We start from the raw sequence: 22671 nt of genomic DNA, 5'->3' as shown, positions 1-22671 counted from the left end.
GTATTTCTTTGAAGAAAGGAGAAAATGGTGTCAGCGATCCACTTTCATAAGTCCAGAACCCTTATGTCTCTCCAACAGCTCCTCCATTACAGACAGTGTTATGAATGGAGGTGCTCTTGAAATTACATTTCTTTCAATCTCAATTAACTTACATTACATTGAGTTACAATAATGGATTACTTGCAACTCTGGAATCAGAAAGTTGTTTTTGATACAGTCATTCCAATTCCATCATGATGTCTTCTTTGGAAACAACTGCACAGGGGAAGAAGCCAGAATTCCTCTCCCATTCTAAGAATATGTAATCTTTTTTTTTTCTTTACATATTTATTTATATGCTTATATATACGTATGGCTATAGGTTATATATGTAGATCTTATTTTTTATACATATTACACTTTAAGATTATAGAATTATAAGATTACAAAATGGGCCCTAGTGAAGTCCATTTAGGTACAGAAGTATAAAGGTTAGACAGGAGGGACTGGACAAGATTCGTGTAGTAGTAGAAAGGGGTGGTATCAGCAATGCTGCTTTCTTTACAGATAATTTATATGAAGGTGCAATAGCTGAATAATTACTGTCTCAGCTGACAAACCCACTTTAACGCTGACATAAAGGCTGCTGAAGTTAGCTGAAGCTTGAGGTAGCCCTGTTGTGCGAGGGGCACTTGCTGGTTTGGGCCAGAAAGCGTTCAAAGCCACTTTCTAGCATGAACACGAAGGAAGGCTTTTGTTCAGTTTCCAGCCTCCACTTCCTCTTCTCTCAGTATTTATGTCTTCTCTGAGACTATGGGACAGTATCTGAGATTTACAGTACCTACAACCAAGCTATAAAACAAATGTCTGTGCACGTCGAGTAGCTGAGGCTTTCTTTTCTGTCACGCAAAATAAAAGGCTTGCTTAAACTCAGAAAGAGAGGGGAAGTAAATGGAACTAATGGGAAAGGTGCATCAGTGTGACCTAACTCCATTGGCTTAACAAGGCTAAAAATGCATGACTCAATTACACAAGAGTTAGCTAATGAGGAATGGGGAAGATGTTACAGTTTAAAACAAATGGCTACTAAATGAATTGGGTGCTGCCTTTCAAATCTATGCCATTCAACAAAAACCTGGCAAGACATTTTCTTCACAGGATATGAATCATCCGAAATAAAAAAAGCAAGACTAGGGCCACCTACATTCAGAGTTTGTACAGTATGACCTTAAGGCCCAACATCTACCAGAAGTTGAGTAGCAAAAGGCCAAGCTCCAAAGAATAAAAGGGCTTACATCAGTATTAAATAATTCTCTCTTAGAGATGCAAATTTCTAATTAGTTACTGTGGAAACTGTAGAGGCCTGGAAGTAAGCCCTGCACAATGAGAATGAGAGTTTACTTTTTTGATTTACTGCAGGGCTGCAGTAGTTGAGGGAGGGCTGAGAGGGGGAAATAAATTCATTGCTTTTAACATGACAACAGAATAAAGTGCAGTAGAAGAAGTGACTTTGTTTTGTGTGCTGCTGCTGCCGCTGCTGCTGCGACAGATCCCAGAGGAGCTTTATGTGGCATAGTCTCACTTAAAATGTCTTGCAAGGAATTGTAAAATGCTTTGTTTACAAACAAGTGACTTTCTCAGCACCCTCACTTGTTGCATCCCCGACAAAACCTTGGGAGGGTGCTTTTCAGAGCCAGCGGAAGATGGAGGTGCCTTCTGTTTGTTAGGTGACCAAAAAGATTTACCCAAATTTCTAAGCATAACATTTCTGAAAATCAAGGTGCCCTAACTTGATCTATGCTGAGCACCCAAAGTATCTTGTTGAAATTCTTTCAGGATTTTAAATGCAACACGGAAATCATTAGTTAAGTAGTTCTTGTCCTTCTAGTTTGCTTTACATTTAATTATTTAGTTTAAAACTGCAGAATAATTTCACTTATATGGACATGTGGGAACATGTGGTCTCATCCTGTATCACCTAGAGTCAAGAGGGAGCCAGTGGCCCCCAATTGTATAAACCAGCAGAACTGGAGATGCTTCATTCCTCACAAATTCAGGCAGCACACACCTTCAGTCATTTTCTGGGTAGAGCATATTAATACAGAGCAGTAGCAAACACAAAAAGAAAATGAACAAATATATGTTAGTGGCAATACTTGATATTTTAACAGGAACCAACTCAAACTGTGTAAAATTATTTAAATGTACTCCTTATCAGAAACAAGTAACCCTGATGGATATTCAGTAGTTGAATTCAGGGCTAGCTTGAACTGAGAATACAGCTAAATGAATATAATGAATATAATAAATGAATATAATTTAGGGAAGGAATTTGAAAAGTATTTTGTTGTAATTTCTTTGTAATTCTTTTTACTCTCATTGTGATCTCCTGTCTTCCAGCTTCTGATTTAAAGAGCTCATGTCTGTTCCCCTGCAGAGCTTGGGCTGGATGAGGATGCAGAGCGTCGCTGCAGAGCCTGGTGCAGTTCTTCAGGCTCCTGCTTGCTGTCTGCGACATCCCGGGAATTCAGAGCAGCGGGGAAGGGCTCAGTGACTGCACCCAACTTAGATGCTTGCAGACCAGGACTGAAATGTTGACACTGCTAACGATTTTGTTTGTAGGAGAAAAGAGAAGGAGGATCACAGACTGACGTGACTGGCTGTGAGACGTCTCTTATTTTGGTGCCAGTAGCAGTTTTGGAGAGACGCGCTATTTCTTTTCAGCTCCAGCCAAGGCAATTCACCTGTCTGAGCCAACCACCAGCAGTGGGTGCTTTGCCATCTGACCAAGGAGGTGTCAGGATGAAGGAGACTGAAAGCACTAGTCTGCTTGGTAGATGGACCACAGCCAAAACACAGGATTAGCGTATTGCTGCTGCCTGGTAGTAGCTGCAGAAGGCTGGTTTGGTGTGATTCAGCAGAGGCACAAATACCAGCTCAGCCAGGATGGGGAAGGCATTCTTCCTCCTCACAGGTCCACACTGATGGCTCTAAATTAATTGCATTTCAAATGTGTTCTTGTTGTTGGCTCTACTTCCATCTTAATAATGCCCCAGAAAAAATTGAAACGATGAACTAGTCATGCTGAAATAATAGGAAACTAACGTTTTAATTTTAAACTTTTTTTTTTCTTTTCTGAAAATGCAACTAAGAGATTACAGATAGCACAGAGAAGCCAAAACAGAAAGCTAACTCAGTTTTACCATGGGAAAACAAGAAAAACTCGAAACACTTTAATCTGACAGAGCATTTATAAGCATGATTCTAGATCAGCATCGGTGCAGAATTTCAGGATATATATAACCTGAACTATTGCTACTGAACACTCTGTCCTATGAAGGCCATCTCAGAGGCCGGAGTTCATTCTGCTCAGTCCATTACAGCCTCCGTACCTTTGTAGCTCATGCAAGAGTGGAATTTGCCCAGGTGTACCTTCGGTATTTTGAATAGGAGCTGGGCTGGGCACCATCTGCTTGTATTTCATTATCATCTCATGGCCGTGCTCAATCCTTGAATGATTTTTTAACAGAGACCTTAGCTGTCCAACCCCTTCCCTGAACTGTATATTTAGCCAAACATACAGGGCACAGAGAGCACCCTCTGCACACTGTAATTTTGAAGACATTTTCTGAATAGTTTTTTTAAATGTTTCCTGCAGGTGACTCCCCCAGAAGTTCGGCTATCCCCCTGCCAGCCTGGCCAGTCTGCTGTAATAGCCCGTTTTCAACTGGATTCCCCCTGCCCTCAGAGCTGCACCCAGAATTGTAAGTCAGTCCCTTTTGATGGCTGCCAGGGAAGAAGCATTTTTATAGGTCTTGTTTTCTTTGCTACTTCTGTAGGAAGTGTTTTCTGTACTACTTTGCTCCTTCCTTATTCAGCTATTTGCATTTTCGCTCCAGCAAAATATGGAGCCAGTTGCACACACAGACTCTTCCAGAGCGAAAGAAACAATTAGGGATCACCATTTGGGTTCCTCCAAAAATGACAATGCAGCTTTGAGAAATCTTTTGTTGATAGGAAGGATGGGACAAATTTGCAAAACACTTTTCTGCAAGCTTTGGGCCACTCCAGAACTTTGAAGTGCTGACACCAACTGAGGTGTGCCTACAACTCCTCAGTTGAAATGCAGCAATATTCCCAGGGAATGATCCCATCAAACCTCCTCAGAGATGGTGAGCCATACACCTCTTTTCTTCATAAGGACCTTCCTGATGACTTTCTCCAGGCATCAGCCCTTTACATGAGAAGTGTGCAGTTCAGATTATACTGAACTCATAGTAACCAAGTATCATTAAAAAGTTGTTGGTTTTTTCCCTTCCTTAACTAAAAGAGCACTCTTAGCTAAACAGTGCAGTTAGCACATGAATAAGCCTCCAGAGCTCCTGAGAAACTTTATTACTCATTCATTTTTATGTTTGATGTAAATATGGATATATATGCCATTAGAAATATGTTTGCATTCCAAAAGGCAACTAAACTCTGAAACTCTCAATATCTATTCTATCCTACAAATTATTTGTAAAGAATCAGTGTAAAATACTCTATCAAAAGACTTTTTTATTCCATTCTGCTGATTCAGCTGCACTGACATTTTTCCAGAGTCTGTTCAGAGTTCAGCATCAAATTCAGAAAATCACTGATGGTATAAATGTCTCTGACTAGTTGATCTCTGCCTTCCTCAAAAGCTGGAGCTCCCAAAGCACTCAGATCCTCAGCAGCTCATTTGGATAACTGGCTGAGTGCCAGAAAACCTTGCTATCTTTAGCTTTCATCTTCTTCTGGTTTCTTTCACAGTCCAGAATTTCAGGATTCATGGTACCAGGGTGTCCGTCAGAAGGATTACCTAGGAGCCGGGATTTGATTCCCTTTTGTTTTCTATTGGAATAAAACCTAGATATGAAGCTCCCCATGAAATGATCTTACTTTTCTCTGACAAGTTCTGCTCCAAAAAACCTGACAATATGGTTTTCCAAGGCTTATATGAACTTTGGGAAATAAATCTTTCAATTCTTCATAGACTGATGTGAGAAATAGTTTATTGAATCATTTCTACTGAGAAATTAAAGGGAAGAAGACAAAAGAGGTAAGGAAGGGATAGAACTAAGACTCCAGGGTCATGGCCTGACAAATTAAAATTAAGTCTGCTTTCTAAAAATGGGTTGAAGAAGTTTTATTTGAAAAATAGTCTTAAAGTGTTGCCATCCCTGCATGCCTGGAGAGATGGGGGTGGTGTGGATGCAAGAAGAGAGAGGATCATTCCTCTCACAATGCTAATGGCTTTACTACAACTGTAGAGAGTGATTAAGAATAAAACAACATTTCAATCCGTTTTCCTAAGGAACCTTTGCTTAAAGAACAGAAAAAATTAAACCAAGACAGTAAAACTCTGAGGAAACAAAGGAGGGGAACTGCCAGCCTGTGAAGTCCTAATGCTCATTATATCTGGTGCATGTTTAGCTTGTAAGAAGAGCTCGGGGAGGAAAGTAATTTAAGCAAACGAACCTGGGCTGTCTTTTCATTCTTTGTCATGCACTGCTGTTGTTACCTTTAGAAATCCAGCAGCGGGGCTGGTTGTGTCCTGTTTTAGTGCCCTTCGTAAAGCATTCCCTTTTCACCAGCTCCGATGGCCCCATTGGAGTGGCCATGACAATGGATGTTCATTTTACCGCTATAAAAGGGTTTAATGATTAAAAGGCCGCACCATTGCACTCAGCCACAAAACTCATTCTTCCACTTCTGTGGAGCCCTTTGATTCAAAATGTTCTTTTGACAGGATCAAGAGTGGTTTTCATTCTGTCGGGCAGCAGAAACATCTGCATTTTTATCCTCTGCCTCCTCCTCAGTGCACATAGTTAATGTGTAATTAATGAAACATCCCTTCTCGGAGTGGCACACAATCAGTGTAGGTCTCCCACCAACCTCGCTCCAGCTCCAGCAAAGCAGGTTTGCTTTTATATCCTTGTACTCTCATTCAGCAGTAGTAATAAACTCAGTTCCAGGCTTATCTAGCCAGCTTACATCTTAATCTTTCTTTCCCCCCCTCTTCTCTCTCTCTGTCTCCTCAGGGAAAAGGGATGAAAAAAAAAAAAAAAAAAAAGACAACTTCTTTTTCTTTTGGGTTATCCGAGCACATTGGGAGGGTAGAACTGCTAAATACACCGCAACATTCAAAGCAAACCAGAGAGAACAAGGGGTCCAGGGAAAAAGTCCCCTCCTCCCTCCTTTCCCTGGAAGAAAAAATAAAGACCTCAAGGAGTAGTCAAGCAAGCTGAAAAGGCAGTTGCACAAGGAGGATTTCTAAGCCCTATAGGGTAGAGCCTTCAAGAGCGGGGAAGTGCTTGCTCTCCTTAGCTCAACACATCTGAAATCTAACACTTGATGTGTCAGAAAACCACTAGGTCCTCTTACACAGCAGTAGCCTCTTCACGTGCTCCTCTATTTATAGAGCTGGGGAGGCCAGGAGTGTGCTGGACAGCTCTGACATTAATGCCCCAAGTATTGTCAAGGATAAGGCTGCATGTTGCATAGGGACTGCTAAATGGTTCACAATTATATTTACTTATGTGAGCTTTACTAAGCGTAAAATATTTATGAAAAGATGAAAGCAGCCTGACATCTCCAGTCTCCTCAACATGCTCAAAGTTGACATTGCCATGCCATTGTCCATTAAGCTTTTTATTAAGCTTTCATGCCTCAGGGATGTTTAAATTATTTTACTTTATTTTCCTTTCAGAGTAACTATGCAGAATAGTGGAGAAATGTACTTCTGTATTTGTTCACCTCTAATAACCTCCCAACTGAAATGGACTCAGAGGGATCATGACCCACAAGCAGCTCTCAGGTGAGTTCTCAGAGCCACATTTATACAGCAACTCCAAGGAGTATTGCATTGTGAGATGCCATGAAGGGCTTCCTGCATGGAAAAACAAGACAATGCTAAGATAAATAAGAGATAAAAAACAGAAAAATTTGGCCCCATGCTACTTCCACATACAATTATGTAAACTGGAATCTCTGTGAAGTCCAGGAGATGTAAGCCACATGGGAGAGCAAAGCCTCCACTTCTAGGTTTGTCTGACTGTGGAGATGTTATCCATGATGTTCTGTGGCCTCTTGTGGCTGTAACAGAGGAAGAGGAGAACATTCTGCTTGTGAGAATTTCATTTTGAGCCAAAGGTTCAGTTGCAGCTATAGCATGGAGAAAGAAGTATCAAAGAAAATTATCTGCTGCCTAGAAAATTCACCCCTGAGTGAGTTATGGTTCATTCCAAACTACTTAAAAATTCAGGTCAAATTCAGAAGGTAGATAAGCCTGGAAGAAAAAGTTCAGAGGTAAATCCCAACACTTCCTTTTCCCTTTGTCCCCACTGCAGGAGACTGCTTCCTGTCTAAGGATCCTGCCCACCCATAGGTGGCGGAAGCTACAGGTTTTAAGTCCTTTCTTTTGAGAGGAATCATTCCCGAGTTTCCCAGTTTTTAGGACTATGTCCTAGTCATCCAATTCCACTCTCTAAATAAAATTTGGTCTCCAATATGCATTTGTCTGTGATTATTAAAGAAATGTAAATGAACAACCTTCATAGCTAAAATCTGTACACACTGAGGGAGTTTGGGTTCACTTCTGAACTAGTCCCATTGGAAGCTTCTCCCTTCCTGCAAGTGAGGAAGAAAGGAGATTCCTTCCCAGATGCCCTCATATGAGCCTTTTTACTTTCCTGGTCTCCAAAAGTTCAAAACGATTGCACAAAGCATCATCTGATTTCCTATAGTAGCACTCCAATAACATCAGACTAAGAGGAAACAGTTGCAAAATGTAAAGCTGCAGATATCGCCTCTCTTCTTTAGAATCACAGCTAGAAGGAAGACCTGCCTATGAAAATTCAAGGAACTGCTAAAAAGGAGGTGGTATGAAAATGCTCACCCAGCATGATATAGGACAGACCCAATGCGTTTTTTTAACTTGTACCAGTCCAGCTCTGAGTAGCCCCCAGGAGATCAGTAGAGTTATTCCACAGTTTCATCCACTTGCACATCTGCAGCAAAAAATCTATTTTCAGATAGATATTTTAACACAGTCACTATTGAAGTCAGCTGTATTTGTCTACAAATAGCAAGAATTAAGGTTTGGAGCAGAGCAAGGGGAAAAAGCATCTTGCAACATGATTCTTTGGGCCAAATTCCACATGCGCAGCTCCCACTGAGTCCCAAATATGGAAAACATTCGTTTCCAGATTGAGCACAGAATGTGTCTCTATTGTTATTGAAATAGAAAAGGGCATGAGCTTTTGAACATTATTCCACTGGTCAGGCTTGCCAGCTCAACCCATGTCCAGTGATCAGAAATAATTTCACTAAAGCATTAATTTTCTACTTCCAAAATGGTACGTGTTGCACCAGAAGGCTTTGCAGTTAGTGGGTCGATGAAAATAGGTAACACTGTGGGTTAACGGCTGAAGGATGTCGGCTGCAGCTGTGTTAAATAAACAGCTTCCTACTTCTTAAAAAAGAAGCGTATCCTTCTGATCCTGTGCCACAGGAAGGCTGGTGTGCTGTGAGTGCCTGGGACAATCCCTGCGGTCGCTGTGCTGCACCGCGATGTATTTGAATTCTGGCCGGAGACTGGGAAGTCCACGTTAGCTTGCCAGACTGTTCAGAGAAAAAGGGCTTCAAAGAGAACTTTTTACCCTTGATTCCAAAGTGTAAGTGAGTACGGAAAGAGTACAATGTTTGCTGTTGGGATTAGTCCCCCGCTGCGTCAGCCACATATGAACTCACTGAAAATTGGCGGCATGCAAGGGGAAACCCCTCAGCTCGCTGCAGCTGAGCTAAACCCAGGGTAGATTTCCAAGCACCAGAGCAGAAGGTGTGTGAACCTCATTACCATCTCCTAGCATAGAAAGGGAACAAAGCAAAAAGCACATTGAAAGAAATGGAAACCAAAGATCATATAGAATGGAGAATATTCCCTGTTTTAAGTGGCAGAAGAAAACCTTTGGTGCTATTGAGGGACTGCTTAAAGGGACTTGTTGCACAACTATATACAAAGTTAACAAAACAGCGAGTTAGAATTTGTGGTGTAAGGAAAAAGATGATTCAGATTAAATTTATGTTAGAGGATTTTTCAGTTCCATGAGGAAGTAACAGGATAAAGACTGTTATCTACTAGCAGCTCTCCTCAGCTTGGGAAGGACTGGTGTCATGTGGCACCAGGTTTCACTTACGCAGACTATTCAAGCATAACACAAAATCAGAGAGTTATTCTGCCTAGTATAATCTCAGGGTTTTCCCCTGAAGTCTAGCTTCTCTTTTATGTCTGTTTCCTAACTTAGGAGTTTCGCTCATTCAGGAGCTTCACCTTTTGTATTTTCATTTCTAAGAACCAATTTTGACTTCTCAGGGTATCTGCTAAAGAGAAAGCTATAGCCACACAAGGGATGAGGTGCTCACCCTTGGCCCTGATATACTGCAGGCTTGGTGATTTTCCCTTCCATGTTGTTCACAACCCCAAGTGAGGGGTCTAAGTCCTTCGGACCAGGCCTGGGAAAGAGTTTTGTAATCAGAATAAATGGTACATACTGAATAAAATGTGCAAAATGGAGCATGCTGAACAAAACTGTGCCTGTGGTAGCCTGCAGCAACATTGAGGAGATACGCTGATAGGTTGAACTAGGCAACTCGTGCCCTCCTCCATAGTCAGAGGGGACTGCAGGGTCCCCTCCGTACTTCAAGTGCCAATAGTCTTCCACTTGGAGCCATGAAATGGAAACAATTTTCCCAAGGAAATGAGGATGGCCAAGAGAAACATTACCAGACCCATTAGCAGAAATGACAGGGAGCTGAGTGCTGGGCAACAAACGGGAGCAGCAGCACAGAAGTACAAGAGCTATCCCTGCTCCCTGTGCCAGCACTGGCAGAGGAAGGATGCAACGCAGTGCAGTCAGACAGGAGGCCATACACCAGCTCTAAGAGAGGCAGTTTCACTGAGGACTAATCTAAGCCTATGTGGACTTTCCTAGAGTCAGGAAAACTTCAGTGACACAGGTTGTATTTATTTTTTTTTTCCTGAGCTCCTGATTGAAATGAATACCAGCCTCCAAATGAAACTTAGCCAAAAGGGTAGAAACTGCTGCTCCATGTCAGCTGACCACAAATGAAAGCATCTTAACATTGCCATGCCACCTATGAGTTTCTGAGAAATCATGTTCTTGATACTGTTTAAATATGGGCCTAATTTGAGTTTAGTTCGCAAACTAAGTAGCAGATAGCTCCCCAAATCTCATGCTGGGGTCCAGGTGATGCCACTTTGGAGAAAAACAGAGGTGGTAAAATTCACTCATGTATTGAGAGTTGCAAGAAACAGTATTTTGTCTTCAGTTTGAGGTAGGGAAGTATGTTATAAATCAGCAAACTGAGACTGTGATACAAATTGTGGCAGTGCTGTTTAAATCAACTCTAATTGTCCTCTCTTCAAATTTCATTTACGCCTCTACTTCCACTCGAGTCTGTCCACTCTTGTGTCAGCACAGTGGTTTGTGTGGCTCTGTGGTAAACGAAACTATTAACTAATCCAGTTGAAACATAATCCAGAAAAAAAGTATAACAACCTTTTATTTCTCACATAGATCAATTCCTTGACACGATTGGCCGTAATAGTCATGTGAACAGCTGTGGCAGCATAGTGGAGTAGGTGATACAGGAGAAAGGATCAAATAAATCAGGACTGATGCTGAAAAGGAGCCTGAAGAACTACTTTTTATAAAAAGAAATCTCATGAAAAAATAAAAATGCATTTCTGTGCTGTGCATCTGGCCTTCTTTACTTCTTCAAATGGAGGTGAGCCTAGAATCATAGAATCATAGAATATCCTGAGTCGGAAGGGACACACAAGGATCATCGAGTCCAACTCCTGGCTCCACACAGGTCTACCCAAAAATTCAGACCATATGACTGAGAGCATGGTCCAAGTACCTCCCAAGTATTTTAAAGAAAAATATGAAATAATACATATATTTGCAGTTCTAAAATAACAGACATGTTAGTCAGCACTACTGCGGGTTTCATTGCCCAGAGCTCTCGGGGATTGATGGGCATAACTGGTCTCCCAAAGCCTGTACCTGGTATCTCCCACTCTATTGGTCTCAGAACAGGATCTCAAACTCTAAAACAACCACAACATGCTTTCAGATGACCTTTTTTTTTCCTTTTTTTTTTTTCATGCAACATAGTATGCTTAATGCAAGGCAGATTGCATGTTTTACTTAATCCACCATGGTTATTTGCTAGCTGCAGTCACTCTGCAAATATCTGCCACTGACTGTGCTAAGCAATGCAGGTGCAGCAATCTTGTCCATTTTTTAAATTTTTTAAAAAAAATTTAATTTTTAATTTTTTTAAATTTTTTTTTTTAAAAAAAAAACAGCTACAAGTCCAAGGTTACCATCAGTTTTAAAAGCGAAGCTCAGGAAAGCAGGAGGTTAGCAGCAAGTAAGTTCTGATTACAAAGTCCTAGAAACAGTAATTGTTACATACAAGTTTTCCTGGCAGGACTGACAAGAGTAACTCGCTTTAAACACAGCACTGCTTTGATTGCCCTATCCCACTTGTGCCCAGTTTAAGCATTCCCTTGAAACGGATAATGCTGGAAGGTTCATTTTGCTGCCGTGGGTTAAAAGGCCTGATTTAGTAGTTCTTCTTTTTGAATATCTAGTTGGTTGTATGCTCATTTAAAATGTTGATTGCCTTTCCTTGACGGTTTGGCTTCAGAAACATGCTGTAGAATTTAAATTCATCCCCCTCCCATGCTAATGTTGACATTATTTGTGTGTAAACACATTACATAGGATAGCAGAAATGTAAATGAGATTTCAATGTTGAGTTGATTTATAAACAGCCAGTCTCTTAATTTATTGAAGTCTGCTTTGTGCAGTTTGCACATGATTAGCAGCATATACTATACATAGGGTGCCCTTCTGTAACATGTTCAGAAAGAAGAAATGCAAAATGTATACCATTATAGCAGCAAATGAAGATCTTATTGAGCTTCAAGATGCTTTGAAACATGTAATTACTAACTTAACTCTGCCTGTGAACTTGTCCTCATTAACTCCATAATTAGCAAGATCTTGTTTGATCTTGGAGTTCATTAGACATTGCAGCTGGAAGATTGTTTCAGTTTTAACACATCAGAATAGACAATTAAAGTGATAATAAAGAATCAATATCACTTCCCTGTTTCTTAGATTTTTCCAAGGTTGCGGTGTGCCTAATTAAACCAGGTCCGAAACAGCAAGAAATTAAAAAGTAATGTTGTCACATTTGTCACAGGCTATTTAAAAGGCTGTTTGAAATGTGCCCTGGGACATATTTTCTACCGGCAAGATGAGTAAATGGATGGGATGGTTTCAGATTCAGGTGTGGACTTAACTGGAGACTGTATAGATGTTACGCTCATGTCCCCCACACTAACTGGGTCTCATACCAATTCACTTCCCTCTTTATTTTGTAATTGGATCAAACCTCATAGTTCACATTAGCTGGTGCTCCAATATCAAGAGAAAAATGTGTGAGTTCAAGTTATTTACATGGTTCTGACTTTTCCACAAGACAGACCAAACTGGCATACATTCAGCCTCCAGAGTGGTGGTCTGATTCTCCAGTGCATCAGGACCTCCGTGTACAAGACAAGAGTAATGCTGGCACAGTGCTGAGTGTCAGCAGCACAGCCAAGCCAGAATTCACACCATTGTGGGACTCCTTCCTCCTCTGCTTTCCCCACAGAAGGCAGGCTGGGATCGTCTTACACACAAGTGTTTCTCCAGTTGTTATCACAGCCTAGAAGGCAGTGCAAACTCCAGCAAGAGAAGAGTGGTCTCAGAAACCCCATATTCAGATAGACCTAATGCAGCCTTTTTCTCATCTTCTGATTGGCAAAAAAATGGACTGTAATACATTTCCCTGTGTCTCCCTTTTCCTATGACAGAGTAAGGCTCTGAGACCTAACACTGGAAGAATATGTAGGAAACCTCAATGAAATTTCCTGTGTAATGAAATGCAATAATATTCCAAACAAGATTAGCAAGATTCAACATCCTCCTTCTACATATGTACTTTTGCCTCATCCTTCATCATTTTCATTTAATAAACACAGTTAACTGAAGACACAAATCATGTCACCAAGGGAGAAATGGATAATGAAGGACCACTGAAGCACTAATCCAACTAATCTTGCCTTTGGCTCTTGAATTTGTGTAGATCCCAACAGAAAATATTAAGTTCCAAATTCACCCAATTCATTTCACTGGTTTTCCTTTAGCCTACAGGGTGCCACATATTTTCATCGTGTTTGCAACCATCTGAACCTAAATTGTTTTAAAGATAATAATGTTTCACTGATATAAAGTGAAACAGACTCTCATTGTTGGCATTTAGGGCAGATTATAGAAATTGGGTCAGATCCCGAGCTTGCATGAATCCATCAAAGACAACAAAATGACAATAAGTTTCCTAGCTTATGACACCTGGATACAATGCCCTTGATTTATGACAGTATTAGGAAAAAAAATTGCCCACACTTGAACATTGATGTGCCAAGACGACTGCAACATTTAGGCTTGATTTTTTTCATCATGACCTACTTCAGTGCATATTCTACAGATCTTGTCATAAATGAGGGCTACTCTAGTGGCAGTGGTCCCATTCACTTGCACAGCCACAGAGCTGGCTGAGGCTGACCCTGTCACACCTGCACCATCTTACTCTTCAGGACACTGCCAGTCAGGACTTTCTGTCACGCAGTGTGTGAAGCCTTTCCAGAAAAAAAAAAATATTCTTGTCCTGACTTCAAGCCAGTTGTGCCCAATGTCCTGCCAGCCCATTGCCCTGTACAGCACAGATTTGCCTTCACTCAGTATAAATATCAGCATAGGAATTTACCACATTTGCACCCCTACCAACTGTCACCTCCTATCAAATGGGTTAGAGCCACATGGTTTCTTCAGGGTCAGTCTTAGCTGGTTGGGCAGTGTGACTCAACGAATGTTTAACCCTTTGGGCTTTGAAACCTGAATGCCTTCAGGGACCACCCTGAGTCCCTACAAGCCAAAACTGAGCCTTGCCAGCTGCTGCCCACATCCTCCCCAGCACTTCTAACCTGGGGCTGGCACAGAGCCTGGTGACTGGATGAAGGCAGCAGGGAGAAGGAGCCTGCACAATCCCAATGTTCCCCTGGGTGCTATGGCCCCCCCGCCACCCCTCTGTCCTGCCTGATGGCCTTGGACCAGAGTGGTGACCCCTGCAAGGAGGCAATGTGAAGGGGCCAGCGACCACAGATGTGCAGTAGCTGCTGAGGGACACCCTGATGGCACATGGACCAGCTGGTGCCAGGGCATGCACAGGGCCAAGGGCTCAGTCAGTAATGCCCTGAAACGGCCGACTGGCTTTGGCCTGGGTCACCGCATGGCCATGGCTTCTGGAGGGCCAGGGGGTTTAGCGAGTGAGGGCCTTAGGGCCCTGCTGAGGGAGTGGGGCCCAAGTCATGGCTGCTGTTAGGAGGGCTGCTGGAAGAGAGCTCAGCCATCAGCCCCCTCAGTTCACCTGTAAAATATGCTTTCTTCTTGTTTTTATACATAGGAAAATATAAAAACAATGTCCTGCACACCTGGACTGGGTAGGACCAGCTCTCCTCTCAGCACTCTCCCTGAGGAACAATCCTTCTGGGAATTTTTCTGATCCCCATTTGGCTGCATGCAGATCTTTGGTACGCACTGCGTCCTGTGGGAATGAGTTCCCAAGGTTATCCGTGTGCTGCACGGGAAGTATTTAATACAAATGAAGGTAACCGCCTTATAGCCAAGTCCTTTCCCTTCTCTTCCCCAGCCAGGAAGGTGTATGAGGCAAATCTGAAGTGAACAAGTGTGTCAGTGTACCCCGAGGATTTTCTTTGTTCTGAACGGCTGGGATCTGTGAAGCCTCCTCCTGCGGCAGCGTGTAGGACAGCACACTGACAAAACTAGAGCAGAGGCAGTGCAGGGCGACAGCTGCAGGCAGGACAGCACGGCTGAAGTCGGACGAGATCGTGCGTGAAATATCAGAGGTGTCCCTTCAGTTCTGAGGCTAATAACATTTCTTCACATTAACAGCGTTTCTGTAGCAAGCAACAGTGTCAAGTCCACATAGCTCCACCATTACTGGATTAACTAGCAGTTTGATCTCAGCCTGTTTTACCCTACGTGTTTTCTGATACGACAAAACTCTTCCCTGTATTGTTCATTTTTACTGAGGTGATTTTAGTACATTATGGGAGTCAGCTTAGCAGCTTTCCAAGAGGGTAACTTATTGCTTCATCTGTGCAAAGTTAAAGATCTATCCTTATCTTCTGCTCCTATGACATTCAGTAGGTTCACATGAAAAGGGAAAAAAAAAAAAAAAAAAAAAAAAAAACTCCTAGTCCCCAGGCTCCCCAGGCTGATTTGGGGATGTTTTATACTATCTCTAAACAGCAGGTTAATTTCAGCTGACACTTATTTATGAAAGCACAAAGTCTGCTGAGGTAATAAAAAAGTCAACTCCCAGAGAATATATAGCTTTAGATTTTCTTACCTAACATGGTTTTATCCAGAGATTTATTGAGCAAAATAAAGATTTGGCTGGCAAATAATGTTATCAATTGCTCCATATTTTAAAATCTTTTGAAAGCACATACAAAAAACAGATTAATTTCCTTTTACAATATCTACTGCAGGGTATAAACACACTTTATTCAGTGACCAGTCAAGAAAATGTAAATTAGCTCTCTGACATTTGGGAAATTCACATGGTTGAATTATATGACTTGTGTATCCGGAAAACCTGTACGGTTTGTTAGCATCCAGGTGAATGCTAATTTTAACTTACAGCCCAGTCAAACTCTGAAATTTTGGTGTTGAGGAATAAGCACATTCTCCTCGCAAAAGACACACAGAAACATCTCTTGCCTCTGTCCTCTTACCTATATACACAATTTGAAGTCTGAAATCAGTTTTCAGAGAGGCTGAAGGAGAAATGCAACCGATCACTTGTAAGCTGACTTCTCTGTTGCCTTGTTAGGGTTTGGCAAAGACATCTGCTTACGTGGCCTGATTCTTACTTCTGTGTGGAGTAAAAGGGTCCCCCTGCGACACCGAGAGTCAGTGCTTTTGACTGGGACTGGGATCCCAGCTCCCCTCTGTATCTTTGTGTCCAGGGAAGGACGGAGCCGTAGCCCACCATTCCCTAAACAAATCTGCCATTCAGAGCGGCAAGGTTGGGAAATAATGAAGTCAGCACATTAGTGCCTAGCCTGCTGAGCTCACACTGCTGAAAGCTGCCAGTGGGTGAATTTCCCAGCATTTGGAAACTTTGTCTCAGTTCTGTGGGTTTGCTCAAGTGTGCGATGGCTGTTTGCAAGGGAGCTTTCCTGCTGGGTGGGTTTGCTTTCCTCCTAGCAGCTCAGAAAAGGTGAGAGATCTCCTTCATATCCTCCCTGCCCCCACTCCCGCCTCTCGCTCACCCCACAAACACAATGCTTTTCCAGCAGGTCCCCTCTGCTAGGGAGCTTTTCCCTCTCCCAACTCCCACACTGGGACATTTTTCCACATTTCCAGGATTATGGCCACTTTCACTTAGATCTATGTGTGTTGCCTCCACATACAAAGAAGCACTTGGGGACGGGATTAGTAGGATTAGAAGAGATTCACATATGTCCAGTTCAAGCAATTGGTATTCAAAGCTTTACACTTTCAAATGCCACCAAGAGAGAGAAAAGGAGCTGAGAGCTTGCTTTGCATTTCAGCACCTTCCTGAGAGGGACAGTGCTTTTTATGCGGGTTTAGCGCCCTGGTTTCGGGGGGATAAACAATTCTGCCCCTCTCTAATCCGGCACGATGCAGCGCCAGCACCCTGAGCTGCAAACGCTTTTGCTTTGGTAACCCTGGTGGGTCTCCAGTACAGCCCGGAAAAGAAGACAGGAGGATCATAACTTCCCTGTTTCTCCTTTCAGAGCAGCAGTTTGACAAACTTCTGGCAATCACTGTGGGTTTGGTACACAAAAAAAGGTCGTCTCCTGTGCAGTTTTTTATGACAATTTCTTGTCTGTTGTTTGAAGACAATAAAGCATCACTGGTGTGAGAAAATACACGCATGGTCCTATAAAATTATTCAAAGTGTTCCTCTGCTTGTACTAAGTTATACTCCTCATATGTAAGTAAACTGTTCGTCTGGGAAAGGCCTTAAGGTTGAACATGTGTATTAAGCATTTCTGACAAAGCAATAGAAAAATTTACTTTTTTTCCCTCACAGGTTTGATAGACTGCCTTCGTCATTGGCTTTAGGACAATGACAGTGGTGATTTCCTAATATTACGCACACTAGTAAAGGCACTATGTTAAACAACTTGCATTTTGGCACTCACTCCAAAGGTAAACAAATCATATTATTGAAAACTTAAGGGGAAGGTTTTAATATTACTCAGTGTATCAAACCATTCTGCAGTATAGTGAGAGATTTTTGGAGCAGAGCAGGTGGAGTCTTTTTTTTTTTTTTTTAATACATTCATCCATTAATTAATTAATTCATTCTTTTGTTCGGTCTTGCTGCTCACTTTCTGCTCACTAGGATAAAAGCTCTTGTAGAATACTATATTGTTTTCTATGACTTATAAGGGGCAGGAGCATATACAACTAGATTTTTGGGGGGAGGTTGGGGGGCGGAAAGGAACTTTTCATACCCTGCGGAATATCTTGTGATTTCTTTTTTATTTGCAGTAAGTGTTTATGTGCTTTACGGTTTTCAGCCTGATATGAAAGTTCAGTGAAATAGGGTGAAAGAAATTGAAACATTGCTATAGTATCAGTGATACTTTCTTAGTTATTTCAATTTACTTGTATTTTTAAAAGGCATGGATTTCTGGGTGAGTATTAGCTGAAGTCAATGTATTTGATATTAATCTACAAAGCCAGCAAGCACCCCTGGGTCTTTATTCTCATGATGGGCTAAGTTTGAGATAATACTCTGTTAATTTGATGTTTTTACAGCTCCAACGATTATCTAAGCTTTATTTCAATAAAAATACATGGGAAAGAATGCCATGAGTGTCCTGGTTAAAGGAATTAGGTGTATGAATTCTGGTGATTTTCACAAGTTGCAAAATTTGACAGTGTACAAGTGACTATATGGGATTTTGGGCAGGTAGAAATCTTTAAAACAATGAAAGACAGGAAGGATATCAAGTCTGTACATGCTTCCCAAATCTGCAGGAAGTTCTGAATAGTTTACATACACTAGTAATGCAAGGCTGGGCTCCTGCAGTTTAGCAAAAGTGTGGCAATATCTGCAGAATCCAGAACTGCTACATATTATTTAGCCCTTTCAGGTGCCTGCCAGCTGTGGAGAAAAGGTTAACTTACAAACAAGAAGAGAAGACAATCCAAAACATAAGCACCTGAGTATTTAATTTTAGACAGAATTTCATTTGCAGAAGTGGCAAAAATAATTACTTCCAACTTCAGCTGTAAGCAGCAGTGATGCAGATCTCGAAAATAAAAAATACATATAATAGCACACTTCTTTCCCTATATTTTTTATCACTCTGCTTGCTGTTGCCTTGTCTTTTCCACCTGTCTTACCTATTTGCACAGTACTACCCTCAGTGAAGGTTTTGCACATCTCAGCAATGCCTCCACCTTTTTGGGGTCTGCTGGTCTCGCCGAACCACAGATGATAATTGTCAGTGAAAGTTACAGATCACTGATATTCCCACAAGGACACTGCACTATTGATGAGTGGATGAGATAAAATATATATTAACCTTTGCACAAAATGATGTTCTGGCAATTAAGAGGCAAAGGATTTTCTTTGTTTTGTGTGTGTGTCATCCCAGTCCAAAATGTACTTTGTACTTGGAGGAGCCTTAGAGCTCTTGCCTCAACCTGCTTTGAACCTGCTTTGGCAGGAGGGTTGGACCCGATGATCTCTTGAGGTCCCTTCCAGCTCCTACAATTCTGTGATTCTGTGATTCTGTGATTCTCACCAGAGTGTATCAGAAAAGAAGAAAAAAAAAAAAAAAAAGGAGGTAGCATAGGAGCCTCATTGAGGAGGGATGTTAGCTTGTAAGATCCTGTTCCACTCTATGCTCCCAGCCAGCAGCATTTCCTATGGACAGGTAGAGGGCTCAGCAGTACTAATCTCCACCAGGGAATCATTCATTTCCCATGTATTTCCACCCAAAATTAAATTTGCTCACACTATCTCAAGCCACTGAATTCCAAAAGGCCGGGGCTCACCAGGGACCCAGCTAAGCACCCCTGCAAGGAAGTGTCTGACAAAGGAAAAGAAATAATGGCTTCAGGCCAGACACACGAAGCTGCTGCTGCTGGATGTTTGCCTTTGGTCCAGGTGCGAATGAGGAACAGGCGAAATGGTTGCAGTAGAGGAGGTTTGGGAAGGTGGCTTGCTTTTCACTCTCTCCTTCCCTGAAGACAGTTTTGCTCAGCATCAGTGGCTGAAAAGAAACTGAATGTCCTTAGCCGAGCTTTATGTCCATGGCTGGCATGGGCTCTCTTACTAACCTGTTATAACATTTCACTAATATCTCAGAAAACAAATACGAGAGGGCCTGCCCCCAACTGAAACATGCCACTGGAGTAACTAAGCCCTCCCTTACAGTACTCACTGGTTCTTTATTGCAAGGAGCTGCACTGGTGACTTGGATTTTCGGGGCCTGACCTCTGAGTCTATTGAAACAGAGGGACATCAGTCAGCTTCAGCAAGGTTTGGTTCTGGCCCTGACAGGCCTCATAATAAGCAAACAAATACCACAGTTCGTCAGTGTTTCAACAGTTAATAATTAACCCTTGCCATAAGCTGATGAGAAAAGGTGGTATCAGTGGACCTACTCTCCTCTTCCTCTCTCTGTCTTTCAAGAGACAGGGGCGGAACTTTTACAATCCCCATTACTATTGTGTCTGGGCACTTCAGAGCCTGCTGCAAGCTCCTAGGAATTGCAGGTTTCTGGTGCAGTATCTGCAGGCTTGTAGGTTTTCCAGTGGACTGGCTCGTTCTGACCATACCACCTGACCCTGGCTGAAGGGCCACAGGACCAAGAAAGGGACCTGACGGAACATGCAGGCCACGAGTCTCCTGCAGCCCTGTGCACTCACTGAGCACAATGTCCCCTCGGGTCATGTTGGTCCTTAAGGACTTCTCTGAAGCTGACCCTCTGAGTGAGAAATGAACATTTCAGAAGATTAGCTATTTTTTTCTGCAGGTGTGGTGGGGCAATGACCATAGGGCTACCCACTGCCAACACTATCCTTGCCTGTGTGTGTGCTTTCTGACCATCATTCTTCTGTTTTGTACTTGTGCTTGACGTTATTTTCCTCCGGTGTATTTTATTTTCCATTTGTGGAAACACATTTACATTAACAGTGCAATTGCCATGAAAAACGGACTGCCTCATCTCAACTACAACTTCGGAGGAGATGAGAATCGAGAGTGATTCAGATTTTAAGGGAAAGAAAATGCGATTTAAATGATGCAAAAAACTTATTTTGTATACTAAAGCCTCCCTGAACATTTAAAGTTTCAACAGCTTAGCTAAAAGCGGTGTAGCAAGAGACTCAGAACTGATTTATAAAAACAGCCTTACGCTTTAGCCGGGCCAGATTTTACCATCCTTTCTGGTGTTCATTAGCATCTCATTGCACATGTCGTCCCATTGATCCCGATGGAACAAGCCCACACAATAGAGTCCTATTCAAGAGTGGTGAAGGCAGCCCCTACGCCCATCCCCAAACACTGAGACATGGCAAAGGTTTGTGAATAGACTGCAGATAATTTTTGTTGTGTCTTCTAGAATTTGTACTAGCCCATTAACAACCCGTAAATATTCACTCGAGACATGCATTGTTTAAAATTGAGATACAAAATGAGACAAGGATTTTTTTCTTTCTCTTTAATAAGTCATCCATGCTCTCTAATGTCTAGTGGAGGAGATATTCAATAATTTCTATAGCTTTATTTGTTTTCACTATAGCTATTAAAAATGAATTTTATTATAGTTATTTGTTTCTGAGACAGCAAAACATTTCAATCTTTAGGCTTTATACCACTACCATTCTCGCTCTGGCTTGAGATAACTTTAATCAGTTGAGAAGCTAACCAAACTGCAGCGCATCTGCGGTTTCTAATGGGGAGGACTGGGGGGGGGACAACCTCTCATGTACTCTGTCTGTCTTCTACTTCGCTTATAGCTGATATTTAAATAGCCTAAGTGATTTTAGGACTAACTCAGTAACTGTCTGCTGGCTGCTAAAGAAATGAGGGAGAGGGTTCTTAAAAGCCAGTGGGTGAATTTTTGTAACAAGTGTAAGCTGATGGAGAGAGTTCATAGGGACGTGAGTACAGACAACTGTAAGTGATGCGGAAGGCAGGGAAGAAAGACAAAGAAATTTGCCTATTTGGGAATGTTAATATTTTAAGTAGGAATATGGGGCCAGAACATAAAGGCAGAAGAGAAAATAAGTGCAGTCCTTTGAGCAGCATTATTATCCTACTATACATCGCAGTAACAAGCCAGCCTTGGTCCAACGTGAAGAGTTTTTTTGTCAGGAATGCCAGATATAGTCCACTCTGCATATGCAAAGTGTGTGCCACAGTCTTAGCTCCGTACATGTGAACTGCGCATCGCACTCTTAGCTCTGTGACTGATGGATGCTTCTAATATTGTGGAGGTCATGCAAATTTTACCAGGCATCTAAACCAAACTATTTAATCGGTGCATATTCAAAAATACTGGCAGTTTTTTTCTTCTTAAATTCCAAAGAGAGCAAAACATTTCACAGCTGACTAATAAATACCACGGCCCGTCTGATAGCTTTAGAAACGTTCAAACTGATTTTCTATAAATTTTTCTCGAAATAAAATGTATGTTTCATGTGCATTTGCTATAGGCAAAATAAAAGAATGAAATGCAAACTGTTGATTAAGTGTTTTTTATTGTTTACAGAAACTAATTTCAGGCTTTTAAAGCAAATGTCATATATCAGAGGATTAGCAATTAACACGTCTCTGAGTAATTAGTCTCTGGCATTTTAAATTTTATTACTAAATTTTAATGCCGTATTTTTTCAAGAAGTTTTGCAAATCAGTATTTAAATATGGAAAGCAAAATGTCATCCTTAATTAGCCGAAATGCCCATCAGTTATTTAAGGTTGTCTGCTCCTCGGGAGCAGTATCGAGGACGGGCCCAATCCTGTTGTCATCTGTAGGCTACTTCGATCCGAGAAAGGTTTCCATTTTCGGACTTAATAAAAAAGTTGCCAACAGGTTTGAAAATACAGGAATGGAGAAGAAAATTTCCCGTGTCCAAACAGCGGAGTATTATCACCAGACTCATCTGCCTGGAGAATTTGACTACAGTCGTCAAATTCTCGGGCAGCCTTCGGATCCCTTTCCAGCCGTACGGCAATTTGACATTGCCCTCGCAATGCCCGACTTCTGCAAAACAAATTCGTGATGAACACAAGAATTAAAATAGTATTTCAGCCCGTTCTCTTTGAGGAACAAAACGTCAGACGACGAGGTACTATCAATCTGAATTATACTCTCAATTTAAATATAATCCAGCAATACATCGTGAGCAAAACCAGCGTGCGGTTCGTGTCTTGTCTTAAATAGAA

The sequence above is a fragment of the Anser anser genome (assembly GCF_964211835.1).
Source record: "Anser anser genome assembly, chromosome: 3".
Classification (NCBI taxonomy): Eukaryota; Metazoa; Chordata; class Aves; order Anseriformes; family Anatidae; genus Anser; species Anser anser.
This window is presented reverse-complemented; position numbering follows the sequence as displayed.